At 41.3% G+C, this 22,424-nt stretch overlaps 1 protein-coding gene and 1 long non-coding RNA gene across 5 annotated transcripts in view; one reads left to right on the top strand and one right to left on the bottom strand.

The window, feature by feature from the left end:
- LOC135362104 (uncharacterized) overlaps nucleotides 1–1,553 on the top strand; it is a 40,724-nt gene extending 39,171 nt beyond the window's left edge. For both annotated transcript variants that reach the window (XR_010406506.1, XR_010406507.1), the window contains one exon: nucleotides 1,418–1,553. This is a non-coding gene — a long non-coding RNA (uncharacterized LOC135362104). The remainder of the gene's footprint in view (nucleotides 1–1,417) is intronic.
- The window catches only part of HDAC9 (histone deacetylase 9), a 918,445-nt gene extending 911,859 nt beyond the window's left edge, over nucleotides 1–6,586 (bottom strand). For 2 of the 3 annotated variants that reach the window (XM_054505258.2, XM_054505260.2), the window contains exon 1: nucleotides 6,437–6,585. The gene's annotated coding sequence lies outside the window, so the exon portion shown is untranslated. Of the gene's footprint in view, nucleotides 1–6,436 lie in introns of all 3 variants that reach the window. The other variant, XM_054505263.2, reaches the window with a different exon arrangement.
- Nucleotides 6,587–22,424: the final 15,838 nt, after the last annotated feature.

Consider the following 22,424-nt stretch of genomic DNA (forward strand, 5'->3'; position numbering starts at 1 on the left):
TGCTGTTAAGACTATGGGCTTTGAAATCAGAACTAGATTCAAGTCTTGGTGCCCCCCACATCTGAATGACCCTTAGCAAGGTATTTAACCTTTCAAAGTCTCCATTTCCTTGGGAGGGAAGCAGGGGTGGCAGAACTAGGGAAACTGAAATTCAAGTTGCCAGAGAGGGCATGCAGATTGGATAAAAATCACTCCTACAACGTGCTTGGAGCTAGAGCACTGCTCAATAGACCCCCTCCCCCCCATACCCCTATGCAACACCTGATACTCATTGAGCCACAACTGTACAATGAAACGGAGATGGTTTCTAGCTCTGTTCCCTCCTGAAAAATAAGGGGAGGCCAAATTTGTGGACCTCCAAATCACAGTACTGGTTCATACAAGGATTGGTGGCAGTAATCCTTTAAAGATCTTTCATATGTGAAATATATTAAGGACTAATTAAGCCAATGCCTAGACTAACATGTCTGCTAATCATTCATCTTTTTAAAGGCTTCTACTCCTTTTTTACCACCATTGCAGGGTTCTTGTCTCACAGAGTGGAAGAATGAATCTCCTAGACAAAAGGGTGAGGTGAAAGCTTATTAAGTGAAGATAAGAACAAAAAGGAGAGAGAAAAACTCTAGAGTGAGAGGGGTCCCCAGTGGGTTGCCACTGAGGGCTTTTATGGGCTGATAGCTTTTCTAGTAGGTCTTATATAGAAAACTGACCAGGGAACTTGGTAAATTTCATGTCAATAACATGGTGGTTTTATAAATATCATGAGAATATCCTGTCTATATTTAGAGCAAACGTGTTCTTGTAAATATCATGAGAACAAACAAGGCCTTCCCTTCTCTCTGGTTAATATCTCCTGGATTTCTCCATATTTGGGACTTCTGTGAGCCTGGTTACTAGTCCCCTGGGTGAGCCCCCCTGTCTCTCCCTACCTAGCCTCTCCTGTCCCTTACTCACCACCATTCCTAAATGAAGCCTCACTACCCCCATTCTCCTAAATCCTGCCAGAGTTTTCTTTCTCAGGAGTTGCATGCTTCCAGCTACTCTCCAGTTCAAACCTGTTTCCAGATGGTCATCATGCCTACACCATCAAAAACTTCAACATTTCATTAAGCAATCATTTGCTCACATATTTGTCCTTTTCTGGCAGTAGACTCTTGTCATCCTTTAGGAACCCTGAGCAATTGAACCCCATGGTTATATATGAATGCTTTCTCTTATAATACAGAGCTCAGCTTCTAATATAGAAGCTGGTGTGCCAACAGTGATAGCAATACTCTCTCCTATGAGAGAGAACATAGGACTTGCTGCTAATCAATAGAATATGGCAAAGGTGACGGATGTCACAGCCTTGATTAGATTATCTTCCATGACAAAATTATCATGTCACTCCCACTCATTATAAAATACTGTCTTACAGGGTAGCAACAACTCTTGTTGCTGGCTTTGAAAAGTAGGCTGCCCTGTTCTAAGAGTGCCTATGAGAGGGTCACATGGCCAAGAACAGTGGGCAGCCTCTAAAAGCTGTGAGTGGCCCCTGACTGACAACCAGCAAGAACATAGAGACTTCGCTCCTACTACCACAAGATGATGAATTCTTCTAACAATCTAAGGAAGCTTTGAAGCAGATCTTACCCTAAGTGAACCTCAGATAGGACTGCAGGCTTAACCAGCTGGTGAGATTCCTGAACACAGGATGCAGTTGGGCCATATGTGGACTCCTGAGCAATGACAGAGATAATAAATGTGCATTGTTTCAAACAGCTAAATTTGTGGTAATGTGTTACAAAGCAACAGAAAACAGAGTCAATATCCTCTCATACATTCATTTAATGCTTAAATTAACTTGTTAGTTTCAATGACTTGCTGCCAAATATCTTGAGTGAGATCTGAGTGAACCAAATCTTATCTTCCTTCGCTGGCCATTTCAAATTCCATTCAACACTATTCCATTTAAACTAGTCCACACTAATCTCTTTCTTATCACAGATTCTGTAGAAATGGGAAGAAAGGACCATTTCCAGGAATTTCAACTTTCAGTCTCACCAGCAGCATGCTATACTCTCCCTGGTATAGCAAAGAATATTAAAAATGGGTGTTTTCCTCTCCTTGAGGCTCTAAACAGAACTCATTATAGTAAATGGCAAATCACACTGCAAAAGTAACTTTCTCAGTATTTCACCCTTAAAATGTTTGGATGAACTCTATCTATAAACCATACATTTAGGGAAAGGACAGTAAATAAATAAACTTAATAAAGTAGAGAACACTGGTACCATCTCCTTATTAGAAAATGATTAAAGTATTTTCTTCAAATACACAAAGCTTGCATAACATTACATATTACTCTTTTCTACGAAAATACAATGCTTTCTTCTGTATCGTGGGTAATGTATTCCACTTCTGAATCTAACAATACAATATCATAAGTCTTGGCTGTTAACAAATCATGTGGGCAATTACCCTGAAAAATTCCAGTGAGATCTGAAAAGCAGAATTTGAAAAAGTGAAGAAAAAGTCATGAGTACCTTCTCCACAGAAGAACAAGTTGCCATCCTTTTTTTTTTTTTAAGTCTGATTTATCTAGATACGATGTCTACATGAACAGAAAGAACCAGATAACTGCATAAACCCACTGTTCACTTTGATTTAAGTTCAGCCAAACAAGCAGAGCTTATAGGAGAAGATGGGTATCCTGACACCCAGAAAAACATGATCCCTAATCAATACTGGCTGGGTCTGGAGTGGACGGTCCATTACTGTCCTCAGTCAATACTCTATCTTCTCAAAAATTACATTCTGAGTTCTCTAACCATTAGACATCTTCTAACCACTGATGATCTTCAAGCTTGGTGACTGTGCTGATAAAATTCAAAGCAGCTTTGAGCATTAAAAGGACAGTATGTGGTTGATAAGGTAGGACCAATGGAAACAGAGATGTGTGGCATATGGACTGACTGCAAGAATGAATACCCCTCAAAGGTGTGTATGTTTGTTTTAACACCACCTACTGAGGTCACGGTTCTCCATCAGCAGGCCACAGTAAGGGCCCATTCCCTTATGACCCTATTGGCGGATATAAAATCTGATCATCATATCTAGAAAGCTAGGCAGTTTAAAGATCCAAGGCTGTAGAAATTTATGAAAATACCGTTCAACATAGCCACAGGAGCAGCTTGCTATTGTGAACAGAATACAAGAAATATAGAGGTTACCCTCAGCTTCACACTGATTCACTGGTGTGTGACCTTGGATCTACTATCTGTGTACCTGCTGCCTTCTTCTGAAAATGAGAACAATATGTCTTCCTACGTGCCTCTCAAGTGTTTTGAAGAATATCTGAGAAAGGCAAGGGTTATAATAGCAAGCTAAGAAACAATTGTACATATATGCGGATGTGTGCAATAAAAATTAAGTATGACATCTTTATTGACAAGAAAGGGCTTCAAACAATAAGAGCCCCCACCAATTTAAACATTAATATAATTACATTTTAAAACAAAAAAAACCACTGAAGCAAAAATAAAAAGCCACATTTGAATGTAATAAAAATGTCCATAACTACAATATTTCACTAATGAGAAAGTACAGATGCTACATACAGAAGGATTTTATGATGTCCATATGTTTCTCAAATGACTCTCCTTGTTAGCTATTTCTCCGTATCTCTATTTAAGAATAACCTACACCTTCCCCACTGAGCAGGTGTAAATTGCAGTATAATATGTTGTAATATTTAAATACAAATTCAAAATAGAAATAAGTCTAATGAAAAGAAATGAAAGCCATATAACTGTAAAACATCCTTAGATGTTGATATTAATACAAATCTGAATTATGTGTATCACTTAAACTAGTTAGACAACTTATCTGGTCAGTTGGTTTTATGATTTAAAATTCCTAAAAACCCAAATATATTCCAAACATACCCCAAATATATATAATAAGTATTTATATGTAGTGACAGTAACTTCATAGAGCAACTCTTGTCTACCATATTACTGGACATAACAGTGGTCATAAAACACTCTATCATAAAAGCCGGTGTATAAAATTACCTTTTTCATTTCAGAAGGACCATCATTATTTTTAGAGGATGGCAGTTCAATATGCCAAACACTCTGTAGCCAAAGAGTGTTTCCAATGAAGGCCAGCCCAGCAGGCTGAATTGCAGAGGGAAAGAAAGAGGAAGACTGAGGTTTAAAAAAAAAAAAGGAAAGAAAGAAAGAAAAAAAAAATACTTCCTTCCTAACCATAGACTTGTACTTCATTTAAATCTCTTAATTCCTTTTGCACAATCCTCTGTGCATCTAACCGTGTCCATTCTGAATGAGGAAGATCAATTCAGGAGAGCTGGGAAAGCATCTCTCCCTCTAGCTGGCAGTCTATTATCAAAGGTCAGACTCAGGATTCCCACTGGACCCACACCTGTTTCTGACTGAAACATACACGAGAAGATTCACTTTTTCCACCCCCACAGAAAATGACATACTCCAAGGAAATGCTCTCTTCTTGAGATTTGCCTCATTCAAACAAAATGGATGAGTAAATAAATTACAAGAAAGTGTTACAACTGACTAATAATTTGTCCTTTTGGAAATACAATGTTCTTATTAAGTAGTTTAAATGCAAATGCTTTCCAGAAGGCACATGAGTGATTTGGTCTTCGGGTAATTAAATTGGTCCAAACTGGAATAGTGGTTTAAAAGGAAAAGGAAGACGAATTATTTGTGGTAAAAAGCAAATACATTTAACAACAAGTTTTTAGTCACAGTAATTTCCATAATAAACACCCACAGTACCAAAGAGTAGTTCAAAAGCTATCTTTTCCAAACATGATATTTTAATTGTCCTCATTTACTAACTGCAATTTATTCTGTGCTGTTATTAATTACAGGATTTAAAAGATTTGCAGCGCATTAGAAAATAACATGCAGACCTTTCCAAATGTCAAATTTTTTCCAAATAATTTAAATTATTTTTTCTTTAATATAAATTCTCCATGTTTTTACTCCCTTTTTCTAGCTTTCAATAATGCTTGCAAGATTTGAAAACATTGATTGTACTCTAAATACCTGTAATTCCTAAATCCTACCCTTTATGAGAAATCTCAACACACCAAGAGTATTTAGTTCTATAAGCATTGTTATACCCTTTGGGGAGAAGAATATTAACTCTTCACTTTCTTTTCCAGTTAAGTTCAACTTTTTAAGCCCTTCTTATCCCACTCTCACATTTTGCATACACATACACACACGCACAATATACATAGAAAGGGGTTTATGTAGATAGCCCATTTCCCACAGATTTCAAAGTGTTACAGTTACTTAACCTCAAAGTTCCTTTTAGGAGATTATACACACGTCCCGGCAGGGAAAACAAACGCGACACATCTTTCTGAAATTAGAGCGTAGGAGACTCACGAGAGAAATTCCAATTCCGTATCACCTGAATCGCGTCCTCAGCTCCACGCTGCAGGCCACCGCTCCTGACAACCTCGCCTCGGATCTGGAGAGCACCTCAGTCCCACTCGATCACACCACGAACGCACAGGCCTCTGACACCTCTTACTGCGGACAAGTGGGCGATGGCTTCTAAGCCAAACGCTGCCCGCTAGGCACTCAAGGAACGCCCCCTGTCCTCTACTCCCTCTAGTCCCCACTGTGACACCCTCGAAGCATTTAATTAACCAGTTTACCCTAATAAGTTTACGATTTACCAACCTCCTTCCACCAGCTAAGAAACTGCATTATTTCCCATACCCCAGGCTCCGGAACTTTTCTTAAAACCCAGGATTCTGATGTATAGACTTGGAATTGAAGTCCCCCCACGAAACATCAAAGGTACCCCCACTAAGTATTGCTGCCCTCAAGCAACACGTTGGCAGTACAAACTTTTCATTCATAACTCGGCTCCAGTATAAACTGTGTGTGTATGTGTGTGTGTGTGTGTGTGTGTTGGGGGGCGGGGAGGGAGAGGGTGTCATGTCACCGACCCCTCGCCTGGGCTTGTCGTAACCAATGTGTTTTTGCTTAGCAAAAAAAGATGACCTGGCACTGAACTTACGACAAAGGTTCCCTTAAACCCACCAGCCTCTGGGTTGGAAGATGCAAGGCAAGCTGAGTCGGGGTCCGGACTGGGATGCTGCTAACCTGGGGAATCCGAGCAGGGGATACAGCGGTACATCCGGGGGACGCTTGGCCCCCAATTCCCAGGCTTTCCCCGGGCACCAGCCGGGGACGGGGCTGTGGTGCCACTCACCTCCGCCCGCGCCTGCTGAGGCTGTCGCTCCCTCCTTCGCCCCGCGCCGGAGACCCCCTAACTTCTCCCCCTTCTCCAAACAGCCATCTTTCGCGGAGAAGAGAATGGCGAGGCAGAAGCAAAGGGGGGATTGAAAGTTGACTCGGGGACCGCCGCTGCTCCGCCAGCAGGGACTTACCAGCCGCGACAGGCGCCTGAGAAGGAGACCGCGGTGAGGGCGGCGGGCGCGGCGGGGCCGGCTCGGTTCGCGCTGCGCGATGTGCGGGACGCGCCGCCGCCGCCGCGGCCACCGCGCGGGGGGGAGCTCGGGAGGGCGGTGCGCGCGGCTGCGAGCTGCGAGCTGCGAGCTGAGCCGGTGGCGGCGCGCGGAGGATTTACTAAAAATAGCACCTCTTGGGGAGGAGGGGGGCGGAGGTGGGAGGGAGACGGAGAGACCAGGCCGGGAGCCCCTGCGCGGCGGAGGCTGGGCGGGGCCGGGTGGGAAGGGAGGCAGGGCGGGCGACGGGAGCGCGGGCCCAGGCGCTGGAGACCCGCAGGCCCGCGAGTGGCGGGCCGGGAGGAACGAGGAGTGCGGGGACACCTGGGCGCGCGGCCGAGGCGCGGGGAAGGACGCGCGGGAGGCAGCAGGACCCAGAAAGCCGCCTAGGGTGGAGCGGAGGAGAGCTCGGGGCTGGACCGGCGATTCCCCCCAGGGGAAGGACCGGGTGCCTAAGGACTTGGGTTTCTGAAGCGAAACACGCCCACGCGAGGCGCAAGGTGATGGTCGGGCGACCCGCGCTCCTCCTGCCGGGCTCGTCGGCTGCCAGCGGCCGTGACCCAGGACGGTGCGGGAAGGAGCCGGGCGGCCGCCGCGCCCACCCTAGCTCGGGGAGCCCTGGCCGCTCAGGTGCGCGCCACGCAGAGTCCGCGGGTCCACAGCTCCGCCACTTCGTTATGAGAGAAGGGGCCGTTGTGGGGCGGTACCTGGAGCGTCCCCACATACGCTTGCAGCTTAAAGAATCATTCAAGGAAATTTTAAAAGAAAACGCTACAGTTAGGGGGTTTTAAAACCGAATGGGAAATGGGAGGAAATATGGTGATTGCTACTGGAAACATGGTTTAGTTTGTCGCGTTTTAAGGCTGAACAGAGAGCACCATCTGCTCTGAGACCAACCCTGATGCAAGGAAGGCAGAGTCCGTAGGTCCGAGAATTGATGATGTGATCCCTTTCAGTGGTTAGTATTTTTACCTTGCAGACCTTTTTTTTTTTTTTAACTGCTATAACTTAGTCTATACCAGTATCACTTACATCCATAGAATCCTTTATACACAGTAGAACCCTGAAAGATGTTTTTAAAAATTGTAATCCTAATCACACTTGTCTAATGCTAACATTTGGTCATTTGAGGAGGCTAATATTATGGTGTATATGACTCTTAAACGAATTAAAGCTAGGTCTCAACACGTACATTTCTGTTTTCCACTACGTTAGCTAAAACACAACTGGCTCGTAGATTATACGCATGTAAAGAACAAGAGACACTTAACCTAGTGCCCTCATTTTCAGTGAAGAGAACAGGGATCCAGAAGAGTGATGTGATTTGGCCAGGGTCTCACAGTTAGTGGCAGGGTTCGATTTAAACTCTAGTATTAAAACTGCACTATCAATGGAAAAAGACCAGGGTAACTCGGAGAAAGCGGGATGGTGTCTAATCTAAAATAGTTCAGCATTTAGAGTAGAACGAAGACATGTTGTGGTCAGATTTAACCCTCACTTTGCTCTAATCAGGAATTCACAGTACAGAGGTGGTCAGCTAGCTTTAAATAAAAAAATCACAATCCTAAAGCTTTTGGTCCTAGAGCTTATCTTGCTTAACTTTCTGTCTACACTAGGGATTATGTTCATCAGGAAAGGAATCTTGGGGGCGCCTGGGTGGCTCAGTCGGTTAAGCGTCTGCTTTCAGCTCAGGTCATGATCCCAGAGTCCCGGGATCGAGTCCCACATCGGGCTCCCTGCTCGGCGGGGAGTCTGCTTCTCCCTCTGACCCTACCCCCTCTCATGTGTTCTCTCTCATTCTCTCTCTCTCAAATAAATAAATAAATAAATAAATAAATAAATAAATAAATAAATAAATAAATAAATAAATAAATAAATAAATAAAAGGAAAGGAAAGGAATCTTGATAATGGGATCTCAGTAGTGAAATTGGTTGTGTTGAATGTTGACTAAAAAAAATTGTAGAGAAACTTCTTATTCACATATGAACTAGGCATAAGCAGGTATAAACATCTAGTGACCTTTAACCCTTTACCTTCCAGAATAGAGTCCTTTCTGAAACCATCAACTGTCTAGCCTTTTTTTTTTTCCCCTTGGATAATGATTGTATTTGCCTACTACTGACCCAAAGGGAAAGAATTTTCCCTCTCTTGTCTCTCAAGAAAACCTTTCACATGAAGTGTTTGTTGAAACACCAAAAAAATACCTTTTTGAAGCCCAAAAAAAAGACAAAGTGCTGGGATTTCACTAGATGTTTGTGTAAGAAAGGTATGTATGGCAGAATTTGAACTGAAATTTGTTTTCACCTTTTAGGGAGGTGGTACAGGGCATAGCTAACATGCACCTATCTCTGATTATTTCTACCACATCTGGGTCATTTGACAACAGGGAGCTGAATTCCTCATCATTCTCTTAGATATTCGAATGCTAACTTTAAGCAAGGCACTTGCTAGGTGCTACTGGAGATTCAAATATTTTAAGATAAGGTTTAGTAGGGATGGTTAGAGTTTCTCTTCAAAGTTCTGATGGGGCTTCCCACAGTTTTCTGTTCAAATCTATATTATATCATGTTTTTGTATTTTTAATAGACTATTTTTTAAAAGAGTTTTAGATTTACAGAGAAATTGAAAAGCTGTATAGAGAGTTTCCATATATCCCCCCACATACACATAATTTCCCATTATTGACATCTTACATTAGTATCATATATTTGTTACAAATGGTGAATTAATATTGAGACATTATTATTAACTATGGAGTCTATAGTTTTTCACATTTTCTTAGTTTTTACCTAATGTCCTTTTTCTTTTAAGATTTTATTTATTTGAGAGAGCGAGAGAGAGCATGCATGCAAGCTGGGGGAAGGAGAGGGATAAGCAGACTTGCACTGAACATGAAGCCTGAGGCAGGGTTCGATTCCACAACCCCAAGATCATGACATGAGCTGAAATCAAGAGTTGGACGCCCATTTTGGGGGGGGGGGGATGGGTTAGGCCCGTGATGGGTATTAAGGAGGGCACGTATTGTGTGGAGCACTGGGTGTTACACGCCAATAATGAATCATGGAACACTACGTCAAATTAAAAAAAAAAGTTGAACGCCCAACCGACTGAGCCATCCAGGTGCCCTCCTAATGTCCTTTTTCTATTTCAGGATCCCACCTGCGGATCCCACGTTGTATTTAGTGGTCATGATTCCTTAGGCTACTCTTGGCTGTGATAGTTTCTCAGACTTTCCTTATCTTTGATAACCATGACAAGTTTTGAGGAGTGATGATCAGCTATATGGCAGGATGCCCCTCTACTGTAATTTGTCTGATGTTTTTCTCAGGTTAAGACTTGGATTATGGGTATTGGGAGGAAAATCAGAGAGGTAAAATGCCATTTTTAGCACATCATATCCAGGGTACATACTAGCAACATGATTTATCACTGCTGATGTTGACCTGGCTAAACTAGTGTTTGCCAGATTTCTCCCCTGTAAATTTACTTTTTCTCTCCTTCCCATACTGTATTCTTTGGAAGGAAGTCACTATGTGTAGTCCACACTTCAAAAGTAATTTAATTAACTTTTAATATTGTATGTAAACTACATATGTATGTATGTACATATGTATTTAATTTAGATTATTTGCTGGAATTATTATGCATTCATTTACACTTTTTTCTCCAAGGATCAGCATACTGCCCTCACCATAGTAGGCTCTTACTGCTTACCAAACTAGGTTTGAACAGAACTTTTTCTTCCAAGAAAGCTGATGAAATTTGTGCATATTAGCAGGGGAAAAAAAATGCCTGGTGCTAAACCTCAAAAATTTTTTTTAATGTTAGTCATGGAAAGGAAGATAAATCAGGTGTTTGTAGTGGTGGTGATGGTAGATGTTCATAGTTCCTTTTTTTTTTTTTTGTAAGATTTTATTTATTTGAGAGAGAGAGTGAGGACGAGAGAGAGCACAAGCCAGGGGGGAGAAGCCACACTCCCCGCTGAGCAGGGAGCCTGATGTGGGGCTCGATCCCAGGACCCTGAGATCATGACCTGCGCCGAAGGCAGATGCCCAACTGAATGAGCCACCCAAGCACACCAGATGTTCGAAGTTTCTTTATAGGGAGAGGTACTGCATAAATTTCATTATTGTTTGAAATGTTTGTGTCACCCCCTTGGGACCAAAACTTCCCATTTCACAATATCCAGCTTAGCCATATGACTTACTGTGGCCAATGAAATGTTGGCAGAAGTGATGTGTGCCACTCTCAAGCAGAATCTTTAACAGCCTCCCTGTGGTTCCTTCATTTCTCTTTGCCTTCGGCCACAATTAGAAATTTTGCAGAAATGAAGACATGAAGGCCACCTCCAAATAATGGAGAACATAAACACAAATAAGATATAAAACACTGAGATTTGATGATTTGTTGTTACCACACCTTCACCTAACCTATCCAGTCAGATTGCAAATTTCCTTTTGGGTTCCTAAAACTGGATCACCAAGTGCTGTGCTTGATTCAGTTCTCATCAGTGATCGCCTTTGGGGTACATCCTTTTAGTACCTGTTTGTGTTTATGACACAAGTATGTTTTCAACTGATTTTCTAGGGACACCTGGGTGGCTGAGTTGGTTAAGCATCTGCGTTCTGCTCAGGTCATGATCCCAGGGTCCTGAGATCGAGTCCGGCATCAGGCTCCCTGCTCAGCAGGGAGCCTGCTTCTCCCTCGGCCTGCTTCTCCCCCTGCTTGTGTTCTCTCTCTCTGACAAATAAATAAATGAAATCTTTTTTTTAAAAAATGAAATTATTTTCTATCATATTTAAAAGTGAACACCATTTTTTATGCATGAAAAAATTCCATCCTTTTTTATGACATGGTCAAAGTTAATTAAACACCCACTGTGTGCAGAACACTGTAGCAGATACTGTAAATTTTTTCTATATGTTAATTTTAGGGTGATGCCATTTAATTTTTTTGTTTATATATTTATCTTTTTAAGTTTTTCTTTAAATTCCAGTCAGTTAACATATGGTGTAATATTAGTTTCAGGTGTATAATATAGTGATTCAGCACTTCCATACATGGGTGATGAAGTGACCGTAGCACTTTCCCATCATGTAGCTTTCCTTTAGTTTGTCAGTGCTCATCACAAGTGCCCTCTGTAATCCCCATCACCTAGTTCACCCAACCACCCACCCACCTCCCCTCTGGTAACCATCAGTTTGTTCTCTATTGTTAAGAGTCTTTTTCTTGGTTTGCCTCTCTCTCTTTTTTCCCTTTGCTTGTTTGTTTCTTAAATTGCATAGATCAGTGAAATCATATGGTATTTATCTTTCTTTGGCTAATTTCGCTTAGCATGATACACTCTAACTCCATCCATAGTGTTATAAATGACAAGATTTCATTTCATTTTTATGGCTAATATTATATATATGCCACATCTTCTGTCACATCACCACTTGGGCTGTTTCCATAATTTGGCTATTGTAGATAGTACTGCTATAAACATCGGGGTGGGTGTATCCCATTGAATTAGTATTTTTGTATTCTTTGGGTAAATACCTAGTAGTACAATTGCAGGATTGTAGGGTAGTTCTGTTTTTAACATTTTGAGGAACCTCCATACTGTTTTCCAGAGTGGCTGCCCCAGTTTGCATTCCCAACAACAGTGCAAGAGGGCTCCCCTTTCTCCACATCCTCACCAAAGGGTGATGCCATTTTAAAAAGTAAAGATACTATATTTAGAAGCAATAGATACAGAAATTTAGCTTGAATAATACACTACCAGAGGTGGATTTTACCATGAAGCTACTAAAACTTAGGCTCCAGGGACTCTCATGTGCACAGGTGCCTTCTAAGGCCCTGTATTCATAATTTAGTATTATTTTACTTAAAAGGGACCCAAATACGTATAAGCTTCAGACCCCACCAGACCTGGCTCTTTCCTTGCTTACTACCAGATCCAAAACGGTGAAAGCAAAAAGCTATAGAGTCCTAAGAATAGCAGGTAAATAGTCGCACAATCTCTGTATCTGACCTTCCAGAAAGGGCTCTGTGCAAAAAGTGGCACTGAAGTTTGGGTTCCTCAGTCAGATTTACAACTGAGTCTGCATGTACATCTATAATAAGAGACGAGGATATATTTCACATCAGGTGCAGCCTCCTGAGCCTAGAAACTACCCAATCTGCAAGGCCAGTGTCTATATACCCACTGTAGCACTTTCCCATCATGTGGCTTTCATCTTGTTTGTCACCCAGAAAAATCTTTGAGTACACTAGTCCTCTCCATAAAAGTTCTAGTTTTTATTGAGATCATTTTTTTTCCTGGAAGTCATTTCATTTTGAAAATAATTTTTCTCACGGTTGCTGATACTTCCTCAGGGGATTTAAGTGACTATTTCATCCTCAATTAATTTTGTCCATTTCTAGGTCTGCAACAATGGATATGGTATTGCTCATCATCTGTTCAGGAATTCCCCATTGAAGAGAGAGGTCTGTGCAGTAATAGAGGTTGTAATGTGACCCATTAAGGATTTCTTTCCCTTGCTAAATTTTGAATGGAAACTGGATGAATATGCTGCCTCTATTTTAATAATTCTTTTCTTATGCAAAAATGTGTGGGTCATAGTAAGTTTTAATCACAACCCATTGCTCATTTATGAAATACTCTGAACTGCAATTAGTCACATGCAAATGCAAAGTGCTGTTACCATGTGTACATTAGCAGGCTGTCAAACCAAGTTTTTGAATTATGAAACAATCAAAGAAAAACCTTTGCTTTTTATACTTTCACAGTGAGTTTCTTTTTAAAAAATAGCTTTCATATCCATTTTCATAAGTATTTCATATTAAGGTACCTCAAATCTATAGCTAATCAGCTTACATTGAAAGAAAAGATTTCAAAACCTAGATCTATGTTTATAGGTATATGCCTATATTTATATATAATATTGATAGGTAAAGTCCTTTTTAGAAAATAATTCTTTTTTTTTTTTAAGATTTTATTTATTTTGGGGAGGGGGCAAAGATGGCAGAGGAGTAGGGAACCCTATTTCAACTGCTCCCCAGAATTGAGCTGGATATCTACCAGACCACTCTGAGCACCCACGAAACCAGCCTGAGATGTAAGAAGATCTGGATCTCTACAAACAGAATATCGCAGGCAGTTGGTTTTGAAGTACGAAGCAGAGAGCCGTGATTCTGTGGTCAGATATCGGAGGATAAACGGCAGCGGGAGGGAGCCTGGCCATGGGGATCCTACACCGCCGGTGAGTGACAGCCTCATGCGCTGTGGACGGGACACAGACTCGCAGACTGGTAGCGTCGGGAAAGGACTTGAGGGCAGCCCCCGGGGTGGAAAACCAGACCGGCGGGGTCCCGCGCACGCGAACCGCAGCCTCCCGGACAGAAACCGGAGCGACGGTCATGCGCAAGCGAACTGCAGCCTCCGAGACAGAAACCGGTGCACCGGGGTCCTGCTGGTAAACTGCAACCCCCGGGGTGGAATCCCCGAGTGGCGGAGTCACGCACACGTGAACTGCAGTCCCCGGGACAGAACCCCAAGTGGCGGAGTCGTGCGCGCGCGGGAACTGGGAGCGGCTGGCGGTTTTAGAAGCACAAAGGGCAGAGAGGTGCCCCGACTTGGAGGCAGGACCGGGAGCGCTGCGGAGGGGCGCACAACCCAGGACGCTGCAGTTTATAGCAGCATGGACAGAAACGGAGACAGTGTGGCCTGGAGAACTCACTGAAGAACAGACTGAGGTCTCTCTGCTCTGAGGCAGAGGGTTGGAAACGGTCTCTTCTGCTCTGACTCGCGGAAGACACGCGAAAGTCGTCAGGGAAAGGTGCCAGAGAACGAAAGCCCCAAAGACTGATTCCCGCTGAGCCCATCCCCCGCCACAGGGGCGCAGGGCAACTCCGCCCAAACAGGGTGGCCTGAGTAACAGCGTGGCAGGCCCCTCCCGCAGAAGACAGGCTGGGAAAACAAGAGGCCAGCAACCCTAAGGTCCCAAGAAAACAGGTGCATCTTGCTTGGGTTCTGGTCAATAATTTGGACCCTATACATTCCCTCAAACAGCCATCAACAGAATGACTAGGAGGAGGAGCCCCCAAAACAGAAGACTCAGAGATTATGACTTATGCTGCCGATTTACAAATGGATGCAGATATAACCAAGATATCAGAGATGGAATTCAGGCTGGCAATTGTGAAGACAGTGGCTAGAATGGAGAAATCAATTAATGGCAACATAGAGTCTCTAAGGGCAGAAATAAAAGGTGAATTGGCAGAACTTAAAAATGCTATCAATGAGATCCAATCCAATCTAGATAATCTAACAGCTAGGGTAACTGAGACAGAAGAGAGAATAAGCGATTTGGAAGACAGTATAATAGATAAAAAGGGAAAAGAAGAGGCCAGGGAAAAACAACTCAGAATCCATGAAAATAGAATCAGAGAAATAAGTGACACCATGAGGCGTTCCAATGTCAGAATAATTGGAATCCTGGAGGGAGTGGAGAGAGAGAGAGGGCTAGAAGATGTATTTGAGCAAATCGTAGCTGAGAACTTCCCTAATCTGGGGAATGAAACAAACATTCGAGTCCTAGAGGCAGAGAGGACCCCTCCTAAGATCAAGGAAAACAGGCCAACACCCCGGCATGTAATAGTAAAACTTGCAAATCTTAGAACCAAGGAAACCATCTTAAGGGCAGTTAGGGGGAAGAGATTCCTTACGTACAGAGGGAGGAACATCAGAATAACGTCTGACCTATCCACAGAGACCTGGCAAGCCAGAAAGGCCTGGCAAGACATATTCAGGGTACTAAATGAGAAGAACATGCAGCCAAGAATACTTTATCTGGCAAGGCTTTCATTTAGAATGGATGGAGAGATGCAGAGCCTCCATGACCGGCAGAAGTTGAAAGAATATGTGACCACTAAGCCGGCCCTACAAGAAATATTAAGGGGGGTTTTATAAAAGGAGAAAGACCCCAAGAGTGATCTACAACAGAAATTTACAGGGACAATCTATAAAAACAACGTCTTCACAGGCAACATGATGACAATTAATTCATATCTTTCAATAATCACTCTCAACGTGAATGGCCTAAACGCTCCCATAAAACGGCACAGGGTTGCAGATTGGATAAAAAGACAGGACCCATCTATATGCTGTCTACAAGAGACTCATTTTGAACCTAAAGACACATCCAGACTGAAAGTGAAGGGATGGAGATCTATCTTCCATGCCAGCGGACCTCAAAAGAAAGCTGGGGTAGCAATTCTTATATCAGACAAATTAGATTTTAAATGAAAGTCTGTAATAAGAGACACAGAAGGACACTATATCATTCTTTTTTTTTTTAAAGATTTTTTTTAATCTATTTATTTGAGAGAGAGAGAGTGGGAGAGAGAGCGCAAGAGGGGGTAGGGTTAGAGGGAGAAGCAGACTCCCCGCCGAGCAGGGAGCCCGATGTGGGACTCGATCCCGGGACTCCGGGATCATGACCTGAGCCGAAGGCAGTCGCTTAACCAACTGAGCCACCCAGGCGCCCTGGACACTATATCATTCTTAAAGGGTCTATCCAAAAGATCTAACAATTGTAAATATCTATGCCCCCAACATGGGAGCAGCCATCTACATAAGCCAACTGTTAACCAAAATAAAGAGTCATATTGATAACAATACATTAATTGTAGGAGACCTCAATACTCCACTCTCAGCAATGGACAGATCATCTAAGCAGAAAATCAACAAGGAAACAAAAGCTTTGAATGATACATTGGACCAGATGGACCTCATAGCTATTTACAGAACATTCCACCCTAAAACAACAGAATACTCATTCTTCTCGAGCGCACATGGAACTTTCTCCAGAATAGACCATATACTGGGTCACAAATCAGGTCTCAACCGATACCAAAAGATTGAGATTATTCCCTGCATATTCCCAGACCACAATGCTCTAAAACTAGAACTCAATCACAAGAAAAAATTTGGCAGAAATTCAAACACTTGGAAGCTAAAGACCACTCTGCTCAAGAATGTTTGCGTCAACCAAGAAATCAAAGAAGAACTTAAACAATTCATGGAAATCAATGAGAATGAAAACACATCGGTCCAAAACCTATGGCATACTGCAAAGGCGGTCCTAAGGGGGAAATACATAGCCATGCAAGCCTCACTCAAAAAAAAAACCAGAAAAATCCCAAATTCACCAACTAACTCTACACCTTAAAGAACTAGAGAAAAAGCAACAAACGACACCTAAGCCATGCATCAGAAGAGAAATAATTAAAATTAGAGCAGAAATCAATGAATTAGAAACCAGAAACACAGTAGATCAGATCAACGAAACTAGAAGTTGGTTCTTTGAAAGAATTAATAAGATTGATAAACCACTGGCCAGACTTATCCAAATGAAGAAAGGACCCAAATTAATAAAATTATGAATGAAAGGGGAGAGATCATGACTAACACCAAGGAAATAGAAACAATTATTAGAAATTATTATCAACAACTATATGCCACCAAACTGAGCAATCTGGATGAAATGGAGGCCTTCCTGGAAACCTATAAGCTGCCAAGACTGAAACAGGAAGAAACTGACAACCTGAATAGGCCAATAACCAGTAACGAGATTGAAGCAGTGATCAAAAACCTCCCAAAAAACAAGAGTCCAGGGCCTGATGGATTCCCTGGGGAATTCTACCAAACATTCAAAGAAGAAATAATACCTATTCTACTGAAGCTGTTTCAAAAAATAGAAACAGAAGGAAAACTTCCAAACTCACTCTATGAGGCCAGCATTACCTTAATCCCCAAACCAGGCAAAGACCCCATCAAAAAGGAGAATTTCAGACTGATGTCCCTTTTGAATATGAATTCCAAAATCCTCAACAAAATCCTAGCTAATAGGATCCAACAATACATTAAAAGGATGATCCCCCACGACCAAGTGAGATTTATCCCCGGGATGCAAGGGTGGTTCAACATTCGCAAATCAATCAGTGTGATAGAACACATTATTAAGAGGAGGGAGAAGAACCATATGGTCCTCTCAATTGATGCAGAAAAAGCTTTTGACAAAATACAACATCCTTTCCTGATTAAAACTCTCCAGAGTATAGGGATAGAGGGAACATTCCTCAAGCTCGTAAAATCCATTTATGAAAAACCCACAGCGAATATCATCTTCAATGGGGAAAAGCTGAGAGCCTTTCCCTTAAGATCAGGAACACGTCAAGGGTACCCACTCTCACCACTATTATTGAACATAGTACTAGAAGTCCTAGCAACAGCAATCAGACAACAAAAAGAAATAAAAGGTATTCAAATTGGCAAAGAAGAAGTCATACTCTCTCTTTTCGCAGACGACATGATACTTTATGTGGAAAACCCAAAAGACACCACCCCCAAATTACTAGAACTCATCCAGCAATTCAGCAATGTAGCAGGATACAAAATCAATGCACAGAAATCAGTTGCTTTCTTATACACTAACAACGCAACTGTAGAAAGAGAAATTAAAGAAACGATTCCATTTACAATAGCACCAAAAACCATAAGATACCTCGGAATAAACCTAACCAAAGAGGTAAAGGATCTATACTCTAGGAACTACAAAACACTCATGAAAGAAATTGAAGAAGACACGAAAAGATGGAAAAATATTCCATGCTCATGGATCGGAAGAATAAACATTGTTAAAATGTCTATGCTACCCAGAGCAATCTATACCTTCAATGCCATCCCGATCAAAATTCCAATGACATTTTTCAAAGTGCTGGAACAAACAATCCTAAAATTTGTATGGAATCAAAAAAGACCTCGAATCGCCAAGGAGATGTTGAAAAAGAAAAACAAAGCTGGGGGCATCACGTTGCCCGATTTCAAGCTATATTACAAAGCAGTGATCACTAAGACAGCATGGTACTGGCACAAAAACAGACATACAGACCAATGGAACAGAATAGAGAACCCAGATATGGACCCTCAACTCTATGGTCAAATAATCTTTGACAAAGCAGGGAAAAACATGCAATGGAAAAAAGACAGTCTCTTCAATAAATGGTGCTGGGAAAATTGGACAGCCACATGCAGAAGAATGAAACTCGACCATTCTCTAACACCATTCACAAAGATGAACTCAAAGTGGATGAAAGACCTCAATGTGAGACAGGAATCCATCAAAATCCTAGAGGAGAACATAGGCAGTAACCTCTTTGACATCGGCCACAGCAACTTCTTTCAAGATACATCTCCAAAAGCTAGTGAAACAAAAGCAAAAATGAACTTTTGGGACTTCATCAAGATAAAAAGCTTCTGCACAGCAAAGGAAACAGTCAACAAAACAAAGAGGCAACCCACAGAATGGGAGAAGATATTTGCAAATGACACTACAGATAAAGGGCTGGTATCCAAAATCTATAAAGAACTTCTCAAACTCAACACCCAAAAAACAAATAATCAAGTCAAAAAGTGGGCAGAAGAGATGAACAGACACTTCTCTGAAGAAGACATACAAATGGCTAACAGACACATAAAAAAATGTTCATCATCATTAGCCATCAGGGAAATCCAAATCAAAACCACACGAGATACCACCTTACACCAGTTAGAATGGCAAAAACGGACAGGGAAAGAAACAACAAATGTTGGAGAGGTTGTGGGGAAAGGGAAACCCTCTTACACTGTTGGTGGGAATGCAAGTTGGTACAGCCACTTTGGAAAACAGTGTGGAGGTGCCTCAAAAATTTAAAAATAGAGCTACCCTATGACCCAGCAATTGCACTACTGGGTATTTACCCCAAAGACACAGATGTAGTGAAAAGAAGGGCCATATGCACCCCGATGTTCATAGCAGCAACGTCCGCAATAGCCAAACTGTGGAAAGAGCCAAGATGCCCTTCAACAGATGAATGGATAAAGAAGGTGTGGTCCATATATACAATGGAATATTACTCAGCCATCAGAAAAGATGAATACCCAACTTTTACATCAACATGGATGGGACTGGAGGAGATTATGCTAAGTGAAATAAGTCAAGCCGAGAAAGTCAATTATCATATGGTTTCACTTATTTGTGGAACATAAGGAATAACATGGAGGACGTTAGGAGAAGGAAGGGGAAAATGGGGGGGGGGAATTAGAGGGAGAGATGAACCATGAGAGACTATGGACCTGAGAAACAAACAGGGTTTTAGAGGGGAGGGGGGAGGGGGTATTGGTTAGCCTGGTGATGGGTATTAAGGAGGGCACGTACTGCATGGAGCACTGGGTGTTATACGAAAACAATGGATCGTGGATCACTACATCAAAAACTAATGATTTATTGTATGGTGACTAACATAACATAATAAAATTAAAAACTACAAAAAAAAAGATTTTATTTATTTATTTGTCAGAGAAAGAGAGAGAGAGTATGAGCAGGGGGGAGGGCAGAGGCAGAAGCAGACTTCCTGCTGAGCAAGGAGCCCAACACGGGACTTGATCCCAGGACCCCGGGATCATGACCCGAGCCAAAGGCAGATGCCCAACTGACTGAGCCACCCAGGCGCCCCTATTAGAAAATTGTTCTTAATATAAATAAGTTTTATGCTATTTAATTTAAAGAAAGAACATGAAAAATTAATGCTATTTGGGGGATTTTTTTTTCAGTATGCTTGAAGTAATCATTAAGTTATATTTCAGCTTAATATAATGTTACCTTATGATGTGAAAGGACAAAGTTTGTGTTGCCTTTTGAACGTAGGGTGTTCACCCAGCTGAGTAATGTTGCTCACCATATGAATAAACATACACGAATTTTAGGATGCCTTTTTAAGGGAATCTATTTTCAGTCCCTCCCAGAATTAAGGTTTACTTTGAGCTGTGGAAAATCTTAATAAACAGTGGCTTGAGCAAACTAAAAGTTTTATTTATTCGTTTGTTAACACCATAAAAAGTCTGGAGATGGGAAGCTGCTGGTATTGGTTTGGTAGCTGAAGGATAGAATGGCAAGGTTTTGTGGTTTGTTAGGGCCTTTTCCTTATTATCACAAAATGGCTGCTGCAGTTCTAGCCATTGAATCTACTTTCTAGAGGATAACAAAAGTGGGAATATAAAAAGGGTAACATATGTATCAAGGAAAACAGAGCCTTTCCCTGCAGTCCAATCTTTTCCTTAGTTCTCACTGAACTTTGTCATATCATTAACCCTGTCTGCAAGGGAAGCTCGGTTGCAAATTTTAGCTCATATTTATTTATTATTTATTTTTCCAGCCCCTATACTAGAGAAAGACAAGGGAAAAAGAGTTTGAATGGGTGAAGGAACCAACCTGTAATATCTGCCATACCCCCAGAGTTAGGTTTCAAAAATATTGATATTGACTTCACCAGGAAATTTTTGGAGGGAGAAAATCCTCAAGCCGACTCCCTGCTGAGCATATAACCTGGCCCAGAGCAAGCTCTCACAACCCTTGAGATCATGACCTGAGCCAAGAGTCAGACGCTCAACTGACTGAGCCACCCAGGTGCCCCCATTATTCACTATTTTTAAAAAGAATGTGTTTAATGCAGCTCTTGATCTCAGGGTCATGAATTTGAGCCCCATGTTAGGTGTAGAGCTTACTTTAAAAAAAAATAAATTAAATAAATAAAATTTAAAGAATGTGCTTAGTTACAGAATTTCATGAAGTTTCAGATCTTCACTATCCTGATTTTAGTGATCACATCTAATCCAACTCAATTTTACAAATGTGGAAACTGAGATCCAGAAGTTTTAAGTAACTAGCCCAAGACCACAGTAGGTCTTAATTAATCCAGGACAAAGAGCCCTCTCTGATCTAATACATACCTTCTATATCAGTAGCCTCCTCCCCGTGTAATTAACCCCTGCCTAATTTGCCTTTTCTGTTTAAGTACTAAAAAAAAAAAAAAAAAGCGGGAGAGAGAAAGAGAAAAGGAGAAAAGGAAAGCATATGTATCATCCTCCTCTAACTTACTTTCTTCCTCTGAGCCAAAATTCTATATGTGGTAACACAGAGTAAAAGTTTTCCAATACATTTTGATATTACTTGGATTACTATTTAAAGTCAGTTTGCCATTATAACCCTCCTTTTCTGGTTTCTCATTCTAAATCTTTTGCTGTTAACTTTGCAGTTGTTATTTCTGAGCATTAAGAACATTAGGTCACACCTTCCTTCTCTAAAGATAATTGTAATTTCCTATAAAGGAATACCTTCTTTTCTATAGTTCCTTATGGCTGCCTAAGAAGACAGGATACATCCATAAAATAACCTTAAGAAAATTTAAATTTAGAATAAGATTAATTTGGGGAGTGATTATTAACAAAAAATTATTTATTTTACAATAGTTTTGATCATTGAAAGCTATAATCATGTACTATTAAATATAATTGGAGGGGCACCTGGGTGGCTCAGTCGTTAAGCATCTGCCTTCGGCTCAGGTCATGATCCCAGGGTCCTGGGATCAAGCCCCGTATCGGGCTCTCTGCTCGGCGGGAGGCCTACTTCTCTCTCTCCCACTCCCCCTGCTTGTGTTCCCTCTCTCACTGTGTCTCTCTCTGTTAAATAAATAAATAAAATCTTTAAAAAATAAAAATAAATAAATAAATAAATATAATTGGAACAAGTAGGGGAATTTTTCTTAAAATTTATGAAGTGTTTAAAAATCTTAATCTCTGCATGAACTCTTCAAGTGACTTCTAAATTCATAATTTTTAATTTCATGCAATTCAGGAACACATAGAAAGCCTTAAGTAAATTAATTCCCATTATTGCCATTGTCTTTTTTCTTTTAATATTTGTAGTAATGTGAGTATATGTTTGAAATATATAAACATTATTTTTTTCTAAGCAAAAGAATAGTAATAAACAGCTTTTAAATTATCGGTCATTGGCAGAAAATTCTTAGAAAACACCAAAATTT

Source organism: Mirounga angustirostris, unplaced genomic scaffold (assembly GCF_029215605.1).
Source record: "Mirounga angustirostris isolate CCGP_5_RB_7025 unplaced genomic scaffold, mMirAng1.0.hap1 SCAF_12, whole genome shotgun sequence".
NCBI classification, from domain to species: Eukaryota; Metazoa; Chordata; class Mammalia; order Carnivora; family Phocidae; genus Mirounga; species Mirounga angustirostris.